The following is a 17,770-nucleotide window of genomic DNA, read 5'->3' on the forward strand; positions in this document are numbered from 1 at the left end:
TCATGTGCTTATTGACCGTGTGTTATCTTCTTTGGAGAAATGTCTATTCAAGCCCTTTTGCCCATTTAAAATTTTTTTTTTGAGATTTTATTTATTTATTTGACACAGAGAGAGTGAGCATGCACAGCAGAGGGAGCAGCAGAGGGAGAGGGAAGAAGCAGACTCCCTGCTGAGGAGGGAGCCCATGGGGTTCTGTCCCAGAACCATGGGATCATGACCTGAGCTGAAGGCAGATACTTAACTGACTGAGCCACGCAGGTACCCCATCTTTTTACCCATTTATAACTCAAATTTGTGGAAGTTCTTTGTATATTCGGATACTAGACCCTTATCAGATATATGATTTGCAAACGCTTTCTCCCTTTCTCTTTTTACTTTCTGACAGTGTCCTTTGATACTTGTGTATGAGTTTAACAGAGCTGGCCCCATGTGAAATTTGAAGGAGTGTCTTTAGTCAGTCAGTCAGTGTCTCTCTCCTGACTTTGCCCTCTTTTTTTAAATTTTGATTTATTTTATTTCATTTTTTAAATTTCCTTTCAGTGTACCAGAATTCATTGTTTATGTACCACACCCGGTGTTCCATGCAATACATGCCCTCTATGATACCCACCGCTAGGCTCACCTGACCTCCCACCCCCAGCCCCTTCAAAACCCTCACATTGTTTTTGAGAGTCCATAGTCTCTCATGGTCCATCTCCCCCTCCAATTTCCCCCAACTCCCTTCCCCTCTCTATCTTCCCATGTTCCCTCTTTCACTTTTCTTCACTCACTTCCAGTTTCTTCATTTCTCTTATACTATATTCTCCAAAGACCAGGAAAAAAAAAAGACAACAAAACAAAAACAAAACAAAACAAACAAAAAACCTTTCTGATAAATTCATTCACACTGATGTGTAAATGACTAATAAGGCCTAATGACTTACTCTCCCACCAAAGGTGTTAGCATGTCAGTAACTGAAAAGAAAGCAAAGGAATTCATGAAATATCGGACATTGATAACCATAGTAGGTTGAGATCATGGGACACCTTTCTGTTGCTCCTGAAATCACACTAAGTTAACACCTCCAGTTCTACTTAAAATAAGGATTGTAATCACAGATCTGAGGCTTCACACAACCAATCCAGTCCTCTCTAAAACTCTGTACTAAGCCTTGGGGCTTCTGTGGGCAGCCACTGTGCCAAGCACATTAGTAATTAAGCCTCAACGTTGTTCTGTTCTTAAACAGTCTGTAGTTCAGATGCTTTTAGAAAATAGACACTCTCCTTGAGTTTCACCTATTGGACCCCTAAGGTCACTTCGGAGCTCTCATCCATATATATCTTCAGAGCACCATGAACTGCATTGTACCTGGTTGCATTTTCTTATTCCTGAACTATATTGTCCTGGGGCTGAAATGAATCTATATCTTCTTAGCCTTCCATGCCTGCTTGGGCACCCACTGAGTCTTCTCCGTCATTCCCTGGACATTCTTTGTTTCAGTATCACAGAGGCTGTTGACAGCTCTAATGATTATGCTTGAAGACAAAACCTAAATTACCCTAATCAGCCTGCTCTGAGGCTGGCAGGTATGTGGTGCTGTCATAGCGAGTTGGTGATATACAATCTGCCATGAATAGAGTTTTCTTCCAGCTGCTCTGACAGGACCACCTGCCGTCTGTGCCCCACTTCCTGCCAGGAAGCTCTGTGACCTTCAGTGGCCAATGCCAAGTGATTAGAAAGCTGGTAGCATTTGTGCCAGGACCTTTGTCTCTGTGGGTTTTGTTTGCTGTGACAGAGAATCAGGAAGTTCCAGAAAAGAACTACAGAGACATTTTCTCCTTATCCAAAGATACAGAGTAAGGATTCTGTTTATACAAAGGGTAGACCCCTTTGATGAGAAGTAACTCAGGGCAAACCTTTCCTTTCTCAGGCTTGTGCAAGTAAGATTTGGCTAACAAATCTCTCAAAATATGCAAGCACCCTTGAGCTGCTTATGAGAAAAGAGACAGGAGAATCTAATAAGATAAATCTAAAAGTTAAAAACCAGACCAGCTTAACAATGAATAATTGGAAAGTGAAATTTTTAAAAATACCATTCCAAAAATATGAAAGCACAGGAATAAGTCTGATAAAAGATGTGTAAGATCTGTAAAAAAAAAATAATAAAAAATAAAAAACAAAAACAAAAAAACCTGAATAAAAATAAAAACGGAGAAAGATTAAAGAGGATCAAAGTAAGTGAAGACATACATCTTATTCATGAATCAGATGACTCAGCATTGTAAAGATGTCAGTTCTCTGTAAAATGATCTATAGACTCAAAACAATCCTAAACAAAATTCCAAGAGAAGTCTTTGTAGAAATTAATGAGTTGATTCAAAAATTTGTATGAAAGTGCAAAGGACCTAGAATAACCAAAGCAAATTTGAAAAAAGAAGAAAGTTGGAGGGCTAATGCTACCTGATTTCAAGACTTAGAAAGCTACGCTATGAAGATAGTGTGGCATAAAGATAGATCAGTAGAACAGTGATCTACTGTTCTAGAAACAGACCTACTCACATATGTGACTTTCAAGAAGGTCACAAAGACAATTCAATGGAGAAAGTATAGTTTTTTCAACAAAACCTCCTAGAATAATTGGATATCCAAATGCAGAAATATGAATCTTGATCCACAGTTTGTACAATATGCACAAGTTAACTCAAATGGATCATAGACTTAAAGTTTAAACCTACAAGAGTACACAACTTCTAGAAGAAAACATGGGAGAAAAATGTTTGTGACCTTGGGTTAGACAAAGATTTTGATCAATAAAAGAAGATACTGCCAAGTTAAACTTCATAAAAATTAAAACCTATGCTCTTTAAAGATATAATTAACAAAATGATCAGACTAGATACAGACTGGGAGAAAATGTTTAAAATATGTTTCTCCTAAAGGATTTGCATCAAAAACATGTAAAGAACGCTCAGACTCAATAATAAGAAAATAAACAATTGAAAAAATGCATAAAAGATTTGAATAAGTCTAAATCCTTTAGAAAGAAGACTATTATCACAATCAGTGTCAAGAGATAACACACCCACACTCAGCCCTTTAGTAGGATTGTCTAGAACAGCTGTGGCAGCAATAGAAACAACAAGCAGCTCTGATTTGGGAAGAGTTTCCACCCAATTCATTGTTTTACCTAAAGGTTCTCAACCTTTCCAAAGAAGATACAAAGATAGAAATAAACATGGAAAATTGTTCAACATCCTAAGTCATTAGGGAAGTATAAATTAAAACTACAGTTAAATATCACTGCATACTTATAAGAATAGCTAAAATTAATAAGCCTGACAATATGAAATGTTGATGAGAATGTAGGAGAACAGAAACTGTCATAAACTGTTCGTTGGAATGTAATTTGGTTCAACCATTCTAGAAAACACTTGGGCAGTTTCTTAAAAAGCTAAAATACTGAGAGATATTTTCACACCCTGGTTCACAGAACTATTTACAGTAGCCAAAAGTGGAAGCAACTCAGATATCCACGGGCAGACGAAGAGCTAAAGTGTGGTCTATACACACAATGGAATATTAGTGAGCCCTAAAAAGGAAGAGAATCCTGGTACATGCTATAATATAAAAGAAACTAGAGGATTTATGGTTAGTGAGATAAGCCAGTCACAAAAAGACAAATTCTGAATGATTTTGGTTATCTAAAATAATCAATTTCATAGATACAGAAAGTGGAACAGTGGTTACCAGGGATTGAGGGGAGTGGGGAATAGGAGTTGTCTAGTGGATATAAAGTTTGAGATATACAAGATGAGGTTTTGGAGATCTGTTTCATAATATGTGAAGGTACTTAATACTGCTGAACTTTGCATTTAAAAGTGATTAGATTTTAAGTTGTGTAAAAAAATTTTTTTTAAGATTTTATTTATTTCATTGAGAGAGAGACAGTAAGAGAGAGCATGAGAGGGGAGAAGGTCAGAGGGAGCAGCAGACTACCCTTGGAGCTGGGAGCCTGATGTGGGACTCGATCCCGGGACTCCAGGATCATGACCTGAGCCGAAGGCAGTTGTTAAACCATCTGAGCCATCCAGGCACTCTAAGTTGTATAAAATGGTAAATTTTATGTTGTGTATTTTTAACCATAACGATGAAGAAAAAGTTAAACATACTATATGATATAGTCATTCCACTCCTAGGTATTTACTTATGAGAAATGAAAGCACTTGTTCATACAAAAACTTGCACAAAAATGTTCATAGAAGCCTTGTTTGTAACATCCAGAAGCCAGAAACAACCCAAATATCTATGAACAAATAGATGGAGACACAAATTGTGCTATTAATGTAATTGTTTCTGGACTCTTGGTTCTGTTCCTTTGGTTTATACATCTGTCCTTATGTTCATACCACACTGTCTTGAATATTGTAGCTTTGTAGTAAGCTTTAACATTGGGAAATATCAATTCTCCAACCTTGTTCTTCTTCAAGATCATTACCTATTCTGGGATTGCATTAAATCTATATATCAATATATCTCTAACAATAGAAATCCAGAAGTCTCTCCCAGAAACGTCTATAAATAGTAAATTGCCTTTACATATTTGATCATTTTACTAATATAAGCCATTTTCTTTTTACTTTGTTCCTAAATCTGGGTAATCCCTTTTATGAACTTCAAGAATTTTACTAAGTAGAATTACATGTTTTTCATTTGGTATTATCTATCTTTATTACTTTCATATCTCATTAAAAACCTAGTCTTTCAGGGACGCCTGGGTGGCTCAGTTGGTTAAGTGGCTGCCTTCGGCTCAGGTCATGATCCCAGCATCCTGGGATCGAGTCCCACATTGGGCTCCTTGCTTGGCAGGGAGCCTGCTTCTCCCTCTGCCTCTGTCTGCCTGTGCGCTTGCTCTTGCTTCTCTCTCTATGACAAATAAGTAAATAAAATCTTTAAAAAAAAAAAAAAAACCTAGTCTTTCAGAGGCACCTGAGTGGTTCAGTAGGTTAAGTGTACAGCTCTTGATTTCAGCTTAGTCTGTATCTTATGGCTCCTGAGAACCAGCCCTGAATTTGGGCTCCATGCTCAATGTGGCATCTGCTTGAGATCCTCTCCCTCTGCTCCTCCCTGCATACATGCTCTCTCTCTTTCTTTCAAGTACATAAATCTTAAAAACAAAACAAAACCTAGACTTTCACTTTGAGTTTCTGGGTTTCTCTTAGAATCTGTCACAATAGGTCCAAAAAGAAGATGGTAGTATATGGCTTTGAAGCCCACTACCAGCATTTCTTCTTTGTTGCTGTGTTGCCTTCATTTGAGACCCTTGAAGATAAGGATACTGTGGGTTGAGCTATAGCAAATTCAGCTCAGATCCTGTTATGTAACAAAAGAACATCCCAAGAATGCCAAATTTATGTGTGCTAATCCTGAGCTTGCACAGGCTTGCTTTCGCTTCCTGGAAAAGCCTCTTGATGGCTTTGGACCTTGAAAGTCATTGGGCTGCAAAAAGGAATGGTGACACAAGGAGACAAGGACACGTGGAGACACTTTCTTAATAAAGCATTGACCTTCCCTCACCCATAAGGCCTCAGTGTCCTCACTGTCAACCCTGTGTCAACAAAGAACCCAGGACAAAGCAGTGTGCCTGACCAGGAGGTTGGGGTAGCTGAAAAGCAAGACCATGGGAGAAGACTGAAGGAAATTTCAAGGACAGAAAATTAGCCCTGTGAAGCATGTTTACTCCTTGCCTCTGCTATGTTGGATTCCAACCCAAGCTAAGAAACAACTCTGTAGAAATGAAAGGGCTTGTTGTTGGCTAGAGGTCATCAATAACAGAAGATTTAAGAATGTTAATGTTCAAGGAGTGATGATGAAGTCCAAAATATTTAAAAAGAGGACCATTATTATAGTCAGTCTCAAGAAAGAACACACCCACACTCGGTCCTTTAGTACCATTGTCTAGAACAGCTGCAACAGGAACAGTAACAACAAGTAATTCTGACTTGGGGAGAGATTCTACCCAATCCATTGTTTCACCTAAAGGTCTTCAACCTTCCCACCCCAGAATCTCACTATCATGCACTTATGTTTACTGTCAGCCTTAAGGAAGGGAACTGTAGCTCAGGACATGGCTGACAGCTTCACTTGGAGAAGTCTTACTCAGAGCCCTCTAAAATATGTGGTCTTTGCTCTCCCTGAAGTGGTTTGCCTGATGGGCTTCTGTGGTCCAAAAACAGTGGCATCTGCTAACCTTATATTCACCTAAAAGGGCATGTTGTCTCTGCTCTGGACCAGTTTCTGTGCCTGTCCTGCTACCAGTTACATCCCCCTTTTTAAGACCTCCACTTCGCTTCTAAGTTCTTTGCACATTGTATGTCCCATGATGTTTGGAAAGTACTTGGGTTGGGATCTAATGCCAACTAATGCCTGTCCTTACCAGAGCTTTCCCCACGTTAGGTGCCCAAACCAGAGACCTTGAAGTCATTCTTGATTCTCTTCTCTCACACACACCCTTTGTCTAATCCAGCTGCTGATGCTGGCAGTTCCACCTTTAAAATGTATCCCACATCTAAACACTTCTGACCACCTTCATCCTCCTACCTTCATCTCTTACCTGCAATATTACACCAGCCTCGCCATTAGTCTTTCTACTCCTGCTCCCTTTGGATAATTTACTTTGCAGCCAGAGTGATCCCATTACAGTGTGAGTCAGATCACATTACCCCTCCACTTAAAACCCACCAAGGACCCCTTATTTCACTCAGAGTAGAAGCCAAACACCTTCTAGAGCTTTTAAGACTCCTGCCTCAGGGCCTCTGCACTTCCTGTTCTCCTTGGTTCTACACTTTATGCCAAATGTCCACATAACTCTCTTCTTTGAGAATTTATTCAATGATCACCTTCTCATTTCAGTCTATGATGGCAACCCAACTTAAAATGGCAATGCCCCCTACATCCCCTGTCCCTAGGCCCTGCTGTGCATCCTCCACAGTACTTCCATCATGCTGCATGCTGCATTTGTTTTCTCCCTACCTCAATTAGAATGTTTGATCAATGAGAACAGAGATTTTTGTTTGTTTCTTTACTGATGCATCCCAATGCTTAGACCATAATCTGACACTTGGAAGGCTCTGAAAACTATTTAACTGGATTAATGAAATGAGGAACAGCAAGTTCTTTCTTGCATGGAAGTACGGAGGTAGAGTAGCATATATTTTCCTTCCCTCATTCCTCAGTCTCATTCCCTTATCTCAGCTTACATTTGCTGCTCATTTCTTAAACATGATATTTCTTGGAAGTAGCATGAGGAGGGACCACATTCCAATGACAGTCTGGAGGGCTAGTCCTTGGACTAGAAGTATACCTCATATTACATAACACTGCATTTCTCTACAGACAAATCCACTCCAGCCTCTTTTCTGTGTCTCGAGCTTCTTTGTATGGCTGGCATTCCTAGCTCATGTTAGAACTTGCTTATTTGAGAAGCCAAAAGTGAGATTTGGGAATCAATATTTGGAAAGTCCATGACAAATACCCAGATAAATCCATCCAAAACTGAGCTTCCAATCCTTTTTAGTTTTGAACTTCAAATCTAAAATGTCTTTTAAACTTCGAAGTGGAGTGGTTCAATAGGCAGATACATATGCCAAAATCTGTGAGGAAAGAAAAAAATGGTTTGTTAAAAGAGTCATGGTGATGAGAGCCTATATGTAGAAACTTGAGGTTGAATCAGATGTAAAAAGTATCTCTCAATTACTCCCTCTCTCCCTCACTTACTCTTTCATTCATTTATTTACTCAATACCCCTGTGACACAGTTTCTTCATGGACTAACCTTCAAACACACATAGCACCAAAACTAAACTTAAAAATGATTTTTTAAAAAATCCAATTTAGTTACCATATAATGTGTTATTAGTTTCAGAGGTAGAGTTCAGTGATTCATCAGTTGCATATAACACTCAGTGCTCATTCCATCAAGTGCCCTCTTTAATGCCTATCACCAAGTTCCCCCAACCCCCTCCTACCTGCGCTCCAATAACCCTTAGTTTGTTCCCTATACTTAATAGTCCCTTATGGTTTTATTAGAGAAGAGGAGCCAGAAGATCCATGAATCATCCCAGCCCTCAGCTTCCCTCTCTTGTTCCTAGGGAGGGTATCACACAACTGGAAAGTGAGTTCTTCTTTCACATTGGAATTTCCTGGTGAACAAAATTCCCCATTTCATTATATGTTATAATGACAAAGAATTACAGTGAACCAATAGTTAAAGTAGCTCAGAACTCCTATGGAGATATAAAGACACTTATGCTCTAAAACAGAAGTTCTCAACACAATCTACGTATTATCACCTGGGGCTATTTTTAAAACTATGGCTATCCATATCCATCCTAGATAATCATATTTAATTGGTCCAGCAGAGGCCTGGTAATAAGTGGTTTTTAGAAGCTTCCCCAGTTTATTCTTATGTGTAGCCAAGGTTCACAATTATTGGTCTAAACAAAAACCATAACCTAGTTTATTTATTAGGCCACCAAAATGCAGTGACTTTTTTCTTAATACAGTGACTTTAATTTGAGATTTAAATAATGATGAACAGATGAAGTGAGAAGCAGAAAGGTATGAGGGAGCATTCCAGGCAATGGGTATAGCCATGAATACCATGCTAGAATGGATGTTCTGGTTTTAGAAAGCCAAGAGCAGACTCTACAGCCATTTTAGCTGTTCTTTAACATGGAGAAGTGATGCCCCAAAGAAGAACATTCCTGATTTCCCACAAAGCCATATAGGAAATGACTTAAAGAATCTGGACTCTGGGGACGCCTGGGTGGCTCAGTTGGTTAGGCGGCTGCCTTCGGCTCAGGTCATGATCCTAGCATCCTGGGATCGAGTCCCACATCGGGCTCCTTGCTCGGCAGGGAGCCTGCTTTTCCCTCTGCCTCTGCCTGCCATTCTGTCTGCCTGTGCTCGCTCTCTCTCCCTCTCTCTCTCTGACACAAATAAAAAAAAAAAAAATCTTAGAAAAAGAATCTGGACTCTGGGAACAAACTGAGGGTTACAGAAGGGAAGGGGGTGGAAGAATGGGGTAGCCAGGTGATGGGAATAAGGAGGGCACACATGGTGATGAGCGCTGGGTGTTATATGCAACTAATGAATCATTGAACACTATGTCAAAAACTAATGACAAATTACATGATGGCTAACTGAACTTAATAAAAAAATAAAAATAAATTAAGTACCTTCTATAACACATGAAAAAAAAAAAAAAGAAGAGAAAAGAAAACACCATGATATAGAGCTGGCACTGCCGCAGGACTGATTGGGTATATACCTAACAAAGGAATAGGTCTTTTCACTTCCCTCAGTACAGATTTAGTTTGCAATTTTTGCTCATGTATCTACTGTGTTTGGGATTAATACCATAGGACCATACCTCAGGACCCTTCAAAAGGAATGCTAATGCATATAATTCCACCTTAACTTTATGAGTTTTCAGAGACAAAACCAAGACCCTCTGGGGACAGGATACTGGAACTATCCTATAAAAAGGTGTTCTTCCTGAACAGTTACCCTATTTGGTGAGGCAAGAGGTAGAAAATGTCACATTAACAAAGAAAATGCAGGATTTGAATTTCATATTTCTAAAAGGTACAGGAAAGAATGACCTTTTTTGCACCTTACCCCATCTTCTGAGGAGCAGGGGCCAGCAATCATTTGAACCCTCACAGGCTCTGAACAGAGTTTTGTTCGTAGTATAATCATGTCTGGGGCACAGTTTGATTGGTGTGCAAATCTCCATTCCCCTTGTTCTGAACATTTTTTGTTTATCTTCAGCTTTTGTCCTTGTCTTCCAATTGCTAATGGTTTGGGAGAATTAATGACCCAGGAGATAAACAAACAGGTTTTGTTTCTAAACATAAAGTCTTTGTGGTCCTGCCAAAGATTTTTTTTTTTTCTACACTATGGATTTCCCTCTTTCGCTGAGGACAAAAATGATGCTTGCAGGAAATATTTATCTTCTCGTATGCCTTATTCAAGTCATGAGGTAAATAGAAATTAGAATGACCTTAAATCCTTGCACCATATTGTGTCTTTACTTCAGCCATTATGGTATCAGGGGACAGGGGAGTGGGAGAGGAATGATGCTAAAATAACATGAACTTGGGGTAGAAGTTTCCAATGTAAACATCTTCTGAATTTCTTCTTTACTCTGAAATGAATTATTTGAAACAAATCACTCTGTCATAACACATTTTTTGTTTTACCAGGCCAAAGAGAAGAGATTTATTTTCAAACTGTAGCAGATATTTGGGGTCATAAACAAACCTTAGTGGTTAGTGCTCCCAGAACATTTGATGCTACCTCTTTGAATTCATATAGTCAATAAAATATATATATTTAACTTATATTGTCAGTATATTCTAAAGAAGCTCACTTTTGTATATGCCTTGGTATATACATATGCAGCTTCTAATCAGTTGCCTGGAGGGATGGATGGGATACTGATGGAGCTGCTTTCACTAGAAAATATTTGCAAGGTAGCTTTGGAAGTAGTAGAAAGAGAAAGTACTTTTATTTTGTAAGTATTTGGTACTTGTTATGAAACAGATACTGTGCTAGAGATTAGAGATATGGATTAAACATGATATGTGGCTTTGAAAGAGCTTTTATCTGAGCTGGGCCTTGGAGTATGTGTAGGAGCTAGCTAGAAGGAAGGAAGAAAGGGTATTCCAGGTTGGAGGCAGGGGGTGGAAATAGCATGTTCAATGACACAGAATGTGCAAGCTCTAGGAAGTTCCAAGAGGAAGGAGATCTTCAGAGTAATTGGAACACTGGATTCATTTGGAAAAAGATGGATTCAAGTCCAAGATGATGAATCAGGAGGCAGCAGAGTATAGCGGTTGATGGCACAGAGTCTGGCCTGAGGTCAACCCCTGGCCTCTTCATTGAGTAGCCTTAATGTCTTCACCTTTTTCCTTCATCTGCAAAACGAGAAGATAATAAGATCTCATGGGTGCTGAGAGTAGTACCTGATATGATTTGCCAAATTAAAGCAACAATTTATTCTAAGATGATGAGGACTAATGCTAAAATGATGTCAGTGGGAAAGGAAGGAAAGGCCATTGCAATAGATGTTTCCCAGGTGTATTTAAACGGCTTGTCAAATGATTGGATTGGGGTCAGTGAGGAATAGAAGAGGAAGGAAAAAGGTCAAGAATGGCAATCGTGGTTTTAACTTGAGAAACCCTAGATGGTAGGGCCTGTGGTTGAAGTCAGAATATATAAGGTGGAGATCTATTTCTGCCATGCTGTATTTAAGGCTCCCATATAACAACCAGGTAGAGACCTCTGTTAGAAATTAGCAATAAGAGTTTGTAGTTGGAGAAATAATAAAAATAATGAATTTGACAATTGTCAGTATAGAAATGGTCACTGAAGTCGAAAAGGAAATTTAAAATGTGAGTATGTAGAGTAGGTTTTCTCAATTTCAGTGCTATTAACATTTTGGGGTGGCTGGTTCTTTATAATGCAGGGGGCTATCTTGTACATTCCAGGATGTTGAATAATATCCCTTACCTCCACCCACTCGTTGTCAATGGTTTTTTCTGCCTTCATCAACAACCAAAGATGTCTCCAGATATCACCAAAATCCCTCCCCCATCCCCAGGGCAGGGAAGGTGGTGGAGACTAGTCCCTTCTTGAGAACCTCAGGTGTAGAGTAATGACAGTGGTGGTGGAAACTTGGGCAAATTATGTTCAGTTTCTGAATACGTTAATTGCAAATAATCATAGGAATAACACAGATGTTGTTGTAAGAGGCATTCTGAAGTAGTCAAATGCTAAGCAAATGGTACTTATTATGATTAGCCAAAGTTGAAAAATCCATGTGTTATAGGTGAAATGGTGGGATTTTTTTTTATTAACATAAAATGTATTATTATTTTCAGGGGTATAGGTCTGTGATTCATCAGTCTTACACAGTTCACAGTGCTCACCATAGCACATACTCTCCCAATGTCCATCATCCAGCCACCTTTCTCTCTAGCAACCCTCAGTTTGTTTCCTGAGATAGAGTCTCTTGTGATTTGTCTCCCTCTCTTGTTTGTCTTGTTTCACTTTTCCCTCCCTTCCCCAATGATCCTCTATCTTGTTTTTCAATTTCCTCATATCAGTGAGATTATAGGATAATTGTCTTCCTCTGATTGACTTATCTCGCTTAGCATAATACCCTCTAATTTCATCCATGTCGTTGCAAATGGCAATATTTCAGATTTTCGGTGGCTGCATAATATTCCATTGTATATATATGCCACATCTTTTTTATCCATTCATCTGTTGATGGACATCTAGGCTCATTCCATAGTTTGGCTAAGAAATGCTGGGATTTTTTGATAGCCTTTCTTGTTTTAGGAGAGGTTTGGGTCATTATAAAGGATATTCATCCATCTTCATTAGTATTGTCAGTTCCTCCTCACCTCACACACACATGTTCAATTTCATATGGTAAAGCCAAGTGTCCAAATCCTAGACTGCTCTTACCTAGGGCTGAATTTAGCTGGATGAAGTATTTCAAGTCCCTCTTCTCAATTCTTTCCCCAATAGGGGAAACTGATGTTAATGTCAGACAACATGTCCATGGCTGTTCATGAATCTTGGTTGTCATAGTTGATGAACATGAGATTTGTGATATCATATATCTTGGTATTACTAGGAAATATTTTTTTTTTTAAAGGCAAACAAAAACAAAGTCAGACCCTGGGGTCTGGTTTTCAACAGCAATAAATAATTCCCTGTATTCTCTTTCACACTAGGCCCTTTGCCAAATAAAGTTCAGCTATATCTCAATGGAGGAGCCTGAGGACCAAATGGCTCCTGTAAATCAGGGAACTTGCAGAAGAGAATGCCATTATCTCTGTCTAGGAACTGTTCCCCACAGCCTTTTGCCTTGGGGAATAATTGTTAGTGAAGCCATAACATTGCTCTTCTTATTTTAAATCCTTTCTCCTCTTGGATGTACCTGAAAGTTGTTGGTGTTTTTGTGTGTTTTTTGTTTGTCTCTTTATTTTTCTCTCCCCACTTCCCAACCAAACAATCTCAAGAAGCAAAGATATACTGCCTGGAACTGAGAGTCACTGTTCACTCAGCCAACAAAATCTGGCCTCCAGCTAAGGTCGAAGGCAGCTGGCTGTGAGTGCCTCAACCTGTTGAACCTGCAAAGGCCCCACCTCCCACACCACTGGCCATCGCATGGAAAATTCCTGGGCACAGAAGGGTCAGCCTACGGACAAGGAATCAGCCAGCCATGCTTCTCTGGGCACAAGGACCTTGGCATCTGGCCAACCACTGTCATTAAAAGTGGGGGCTTTTATGTTGGTTTTTCTTAAGTTCATGTTTCGGGCAGCTTTTTATTATGATGTGATTTTTTCCCCCCCAAGGCCAGGCCTCCACCCTCCCATCTTTGGTGGAATGTGTTAATAATTTGCTCTAGGGAGATGAAAGCTTCTTTGATACAAGTAGAATAAACACATGGAACACTGTTCAAAGGTTTAGTTTCCACAATAGGAGCCCAGTTTGGGGACTGAGAATTGGATGGAGAGAACGGTCTCATTTCTGAATCACTTTTCTCCCGCAGTGTCCCTCCTTTGCCTCTGCAGCTCTTTCCTGACTTGTCCAGCTTAGGACAACGCCAGCATGTGGTCTAGGACTCTTCAGACAGTTGGCAGCCAACAAAGGCCATCACTAATTGTTGTGGTAAATCCCTACACAAGTCCTGAAACAGATTTCAGGCAATTTCCTTCTAGATGGGGTTACTTTGTGTGAGCCAAGGATCTTTCTAACTGCTTAACTAAGACTTACTTGCTTCATGAAATCAAAACATATTAGAATGGAAAAGACATCGAGTCCAGCCTCTTCATTTTATAGAGGAGGAGGTGAATGCCCAGGAAGAGTACGTGACTTGTCTAAAATCACACAGGTCTTCCAAATCCCAGCATGGATTTTCCTCAAGACCTGCATTGTTATAATCCTATGGTTCCCAAGGACTGGCGGAAGTCAAAACAAACAAACAAAAACCCTTTTCAGGATTTCTCTAACTGTCTCTTTCTGTGCCCATCTCCATTTTGAGGTGCTTCTGCCACCATCTCAGGAGCTCATGAGCTCTCTACAATCTCACTCAGTTGCATGGTCCCAGTGGTCTGGCACACTAGGGGTAGCTTACCCATGGTTCTCCAAAGTGTTCATCCTACACCCTCAAGGCCCTGTTTTCTGAAGCCAAATGAATTCCCAAAAAGCCATCCCAGCAGACAATGAGTCGATGTACTACCCATCTCAGACCCCAGGCAATTCGTAGAAATTCCTCTCCTTTCACAGAAATGCATTTAAACATCCCGAAGCTAGCCTGGAGAAGACTTGAACGTGGCTATGGTTAGTATGTCTTGGTGAGGTTTGTACTAGAGGCCCTTTCAAGAGGCCCTTTTGTTTTGATATTCATTCATTGGTAGGTTTGAGTACTTCAGAGGAGTTGGTCTGAAGGCAGTTCATAGTCTGGTGGAGAGTCCCAGTTAAGGTGCCCAGAAGCCAAGGCCCAGGAAATGCTATCAACTTATGCTTGATCTTAAAGATACAGAACCTCCTTGGACTCTGCCTTCCCAACTATAAAATGGGAATAAAACCTGCTCTAACCATTCTCAGGATTGATGTGAATCTAATTGGACAATAGATATTAAAGTAGTTCTTTAAGTAATTGGATGGAAAAGAGTCTTATTATATATGGTGTTGTGGTGTATTTTTCATCTAATCATCATATGGATTCAAAACCAATGGATAATAATCCTACTTAGGGTGCCTATTTCCTTAACGGCAGACTCCTACATTAAGCTTCGTTCCATGCAGCATGAATTCATGTGTTTTTCTACATTATTATGATGAATTTCCTATGTAAAGGTTTGCAAGTTTTTTTTGTTTGTTTGTTTGTTTTCTGAGACACTCAAATATCCACTTTTCAGCCACTTTGATCCAAAGGTTATTCCATCATTTCTTTTCCAAAACTTGAAACATGACAGTAATCCTCTTTTCATCCAAATTTTGTAGCTTTGATCTTCATTATCTTAACATTCAAAATATATAGATTTTTTTAATCACCAAAGTCATAAAATGTGTTTCAGCCCAGCCAGATACCTCGGGAGATTGAGTTTGCTTCTTCAGTTTCTCTGTCAGATTTTTCCTTTGTTGCAATTTCCCTGATTGTCCTGAGGCCACATTCCTCAGACATGTCCTCCTCCTCAGCTGCTATCTTCCTTCTCCCTCTCCCTCAGTGCTGTACACACAGTCCTTTCTGGAACACAGAGTTGTAGGATTATTTGAGAAAAATCCCACTTATTGACCAATAGTTTAATTCCTTATGGTTTCATAAGGTTTCATCTCAAAAACAGCATTTAATGTGTGTTTTCAAACTGATACACTTTTCAAAATTGAAATGCCCCTAAGAAAAATTAGCAGTGCTTTTAATCCACCTGGAATTAGTGGCATCTTGCCCTTTAATACTTTGCAGCCATGACAGTTTGAAACTTCTGCCTGAAACTTGTTAATGAAATCAGCTCCTTGACCATTTATGTTCAACAAAGTAGTAATGCTTTTTATTCTATCCCCAAACCGTACCCTGGCTGCACGCGTTTTGAGAGTAAACTTATTCCTCATTTACCCCCATGGAGAAATGACCCACAACATGCTGCTCTTCAGAGCCTTGGAAACCTAGGTGCTGAAGTGCCAAACAGGCAGGGAGAACAAAAATAAGTCACCAAAAGTGCACCAGAAAGAGAGATGGGTAGCTTCTTCTGACCCAGCTGTGGAGTTACCTTTGAAGCACTGGGAAAACCAGTCATTTTTATGTGTGTACCACCTCTACCTAAGCTATCTCCTCCAACCTGTTAAACAAAATGCTGCATCATTTCTCAATCCAACTCGGTGAACCTCGGGCTACCAATGAGTTTGTGAATAATTAGTGATGTCCCACAGAAACAGAGAAATTCCACTGACCTCCAAAGATGCTTTGTGAATTCATTCTTGCTTTGTAGCTTGCTTAAAAGAGACAAAGCATTCTGTAAAATGTTAACAAGGTTCAGCCTGGGGGATTTACAACTGTTTACCCAGCACGTTGCTCCCACTGCTAGTCTGTCTCCTCACTTGCCCAAGTCCTGCCCTTGTCCCGTCCTCCCCTGACCTGATACAATATGAGAATGTCAATGCAATGTCTAATAATGGTTCCTTTGTGTTTATATCATTGCTTTTCACCCAAAGATCCTTCAGCACATAAACTCACAAGGCCGAGAGCCCATTGACATCTGCATCAGCCCGCCGTTCTTCTGGAACATGGAACACGGGCTTGTAAACTCATATGGGACTGATGACAGAATACATTTTTCTGCGTGTGGCATGGCAGGAGTTAAGTGATTAGTCTGAGACCAGAGAGGGAGAATTCATCCTGTTTCACAATTGGCTCTGTCTGTGGAGTTATCTTCAGAAGTCACCCTCTGTTAAGCGCCAGATAAATTCTGTTGATACTATTAATTGATAACTGGCTGGGACTTTCCACTGTGAGAAAACAATAAGCATTCCTTTGACCTGTACTTTTCTTCTGAATCACATTAACTCTGGTGGCAGCCCTTTGAGGCAGTCAAGTGCCTTCATTTGTTCAATATGAACTTATTAAATATCTGCTTCTTTTAGCATCTGATATATGGGAAAACAAAAGCACCTTCGTGCAAGAAACTGGGTGTCTCACTGGAAAGAGAAAAGATCCAAATGTGGAAATTATAGTTCCAAGTAGTACATAGTTAAATGCCAAAGCTAGTCGCTCACTTAATGGGTGTTGTGGGTCCCCAAGAGAGAAGATTGAATGGGAGCCAAAGGGGTCTGGGAAAATTCACAGAAGAGTGGACACTTCTGGGTTTTAATGAATGATTAAAATTTACACAGTGAGCTGGGGAACATACCACATCTTTACAACAGCCTAAACAAAATTAGGGTAAGGTGGAAAAGAAAAGACAGAGCCTAATGGTAGGGGTCACCAGACTGCTGGCCTATGGCCAGGGAACTTGTGATCTGGTCTCTCTCTCAAGCTGGTCAGGGCCTGGTGCATTCCAGGGCTGGCCCACACTCTCCTCGGCAAGCACTGCCTACCAACCCAGGAACCTCTGAGGCTCTGGAGCATCTTCCATCCAAACCTAGCCTCTGCTTAATTGTCCTTCATGCTACCACAGAGGGCCCCAGAAGGCTCGCAGACTTTGCACACAGAAACTGAAGCACAAAACCTCAGGGCCTCCACTGCCTGAGTACTTTATGCTGCAGAATGGTCTAGTGGCAGTTGGAAAGTTAGTTTCTTTCAGGGATCCTAAGAAAGTGAAAGCCAGCTTTCTTTGCCATCAGTGCTCCCTCTACCTATTCAAATACCTCCTAAACAACCAGAGGTTGTTTTTTTGTTTTTTTTTTTTTTTGTTGTGTTTTGTTTTGTTTAATCTGACTCTTCTCTGGCCCCCAACCCCTGTTAGGACAAGGACTCTCCCATGTGCCCTCTGCACCCTCTAACTCTTCCACATAAAACAGCAAATTCATGGGGCACCTGGGTGGCTCAGTGGGTTAGGCCACTGCCTTTGGCTCAGGTCATGATCTCAGGGTCCTGGGATAGAGCCCCGCATCGGGCTCTCTGCTCAGTGGGGAGCCTGTTTCCCCTTCTCTCTTTGCCTGCTTCTCTGCCTACTTGTGATCTCTGTCAAAAAAAAAAAAAAAAATCTTAAAA

Source organism: Mustela putorius, unplaced genomic scaffold (assembly GCF_011764305.1).
Source record: "Mustela putorius furo isolate JIRA1106 unplaced genomic scaffold, ASM1176430v1.1 tig00000145_pilon_pilon_pilon, whole genome shotgun sequence".
NCBI classification, from domain to species: domain Eukaryota; kingdom Metazoa; phylum Chordata; class Mammalia; order Carnivora; family Mustelidae; genus Mustela; species Mustela putorius.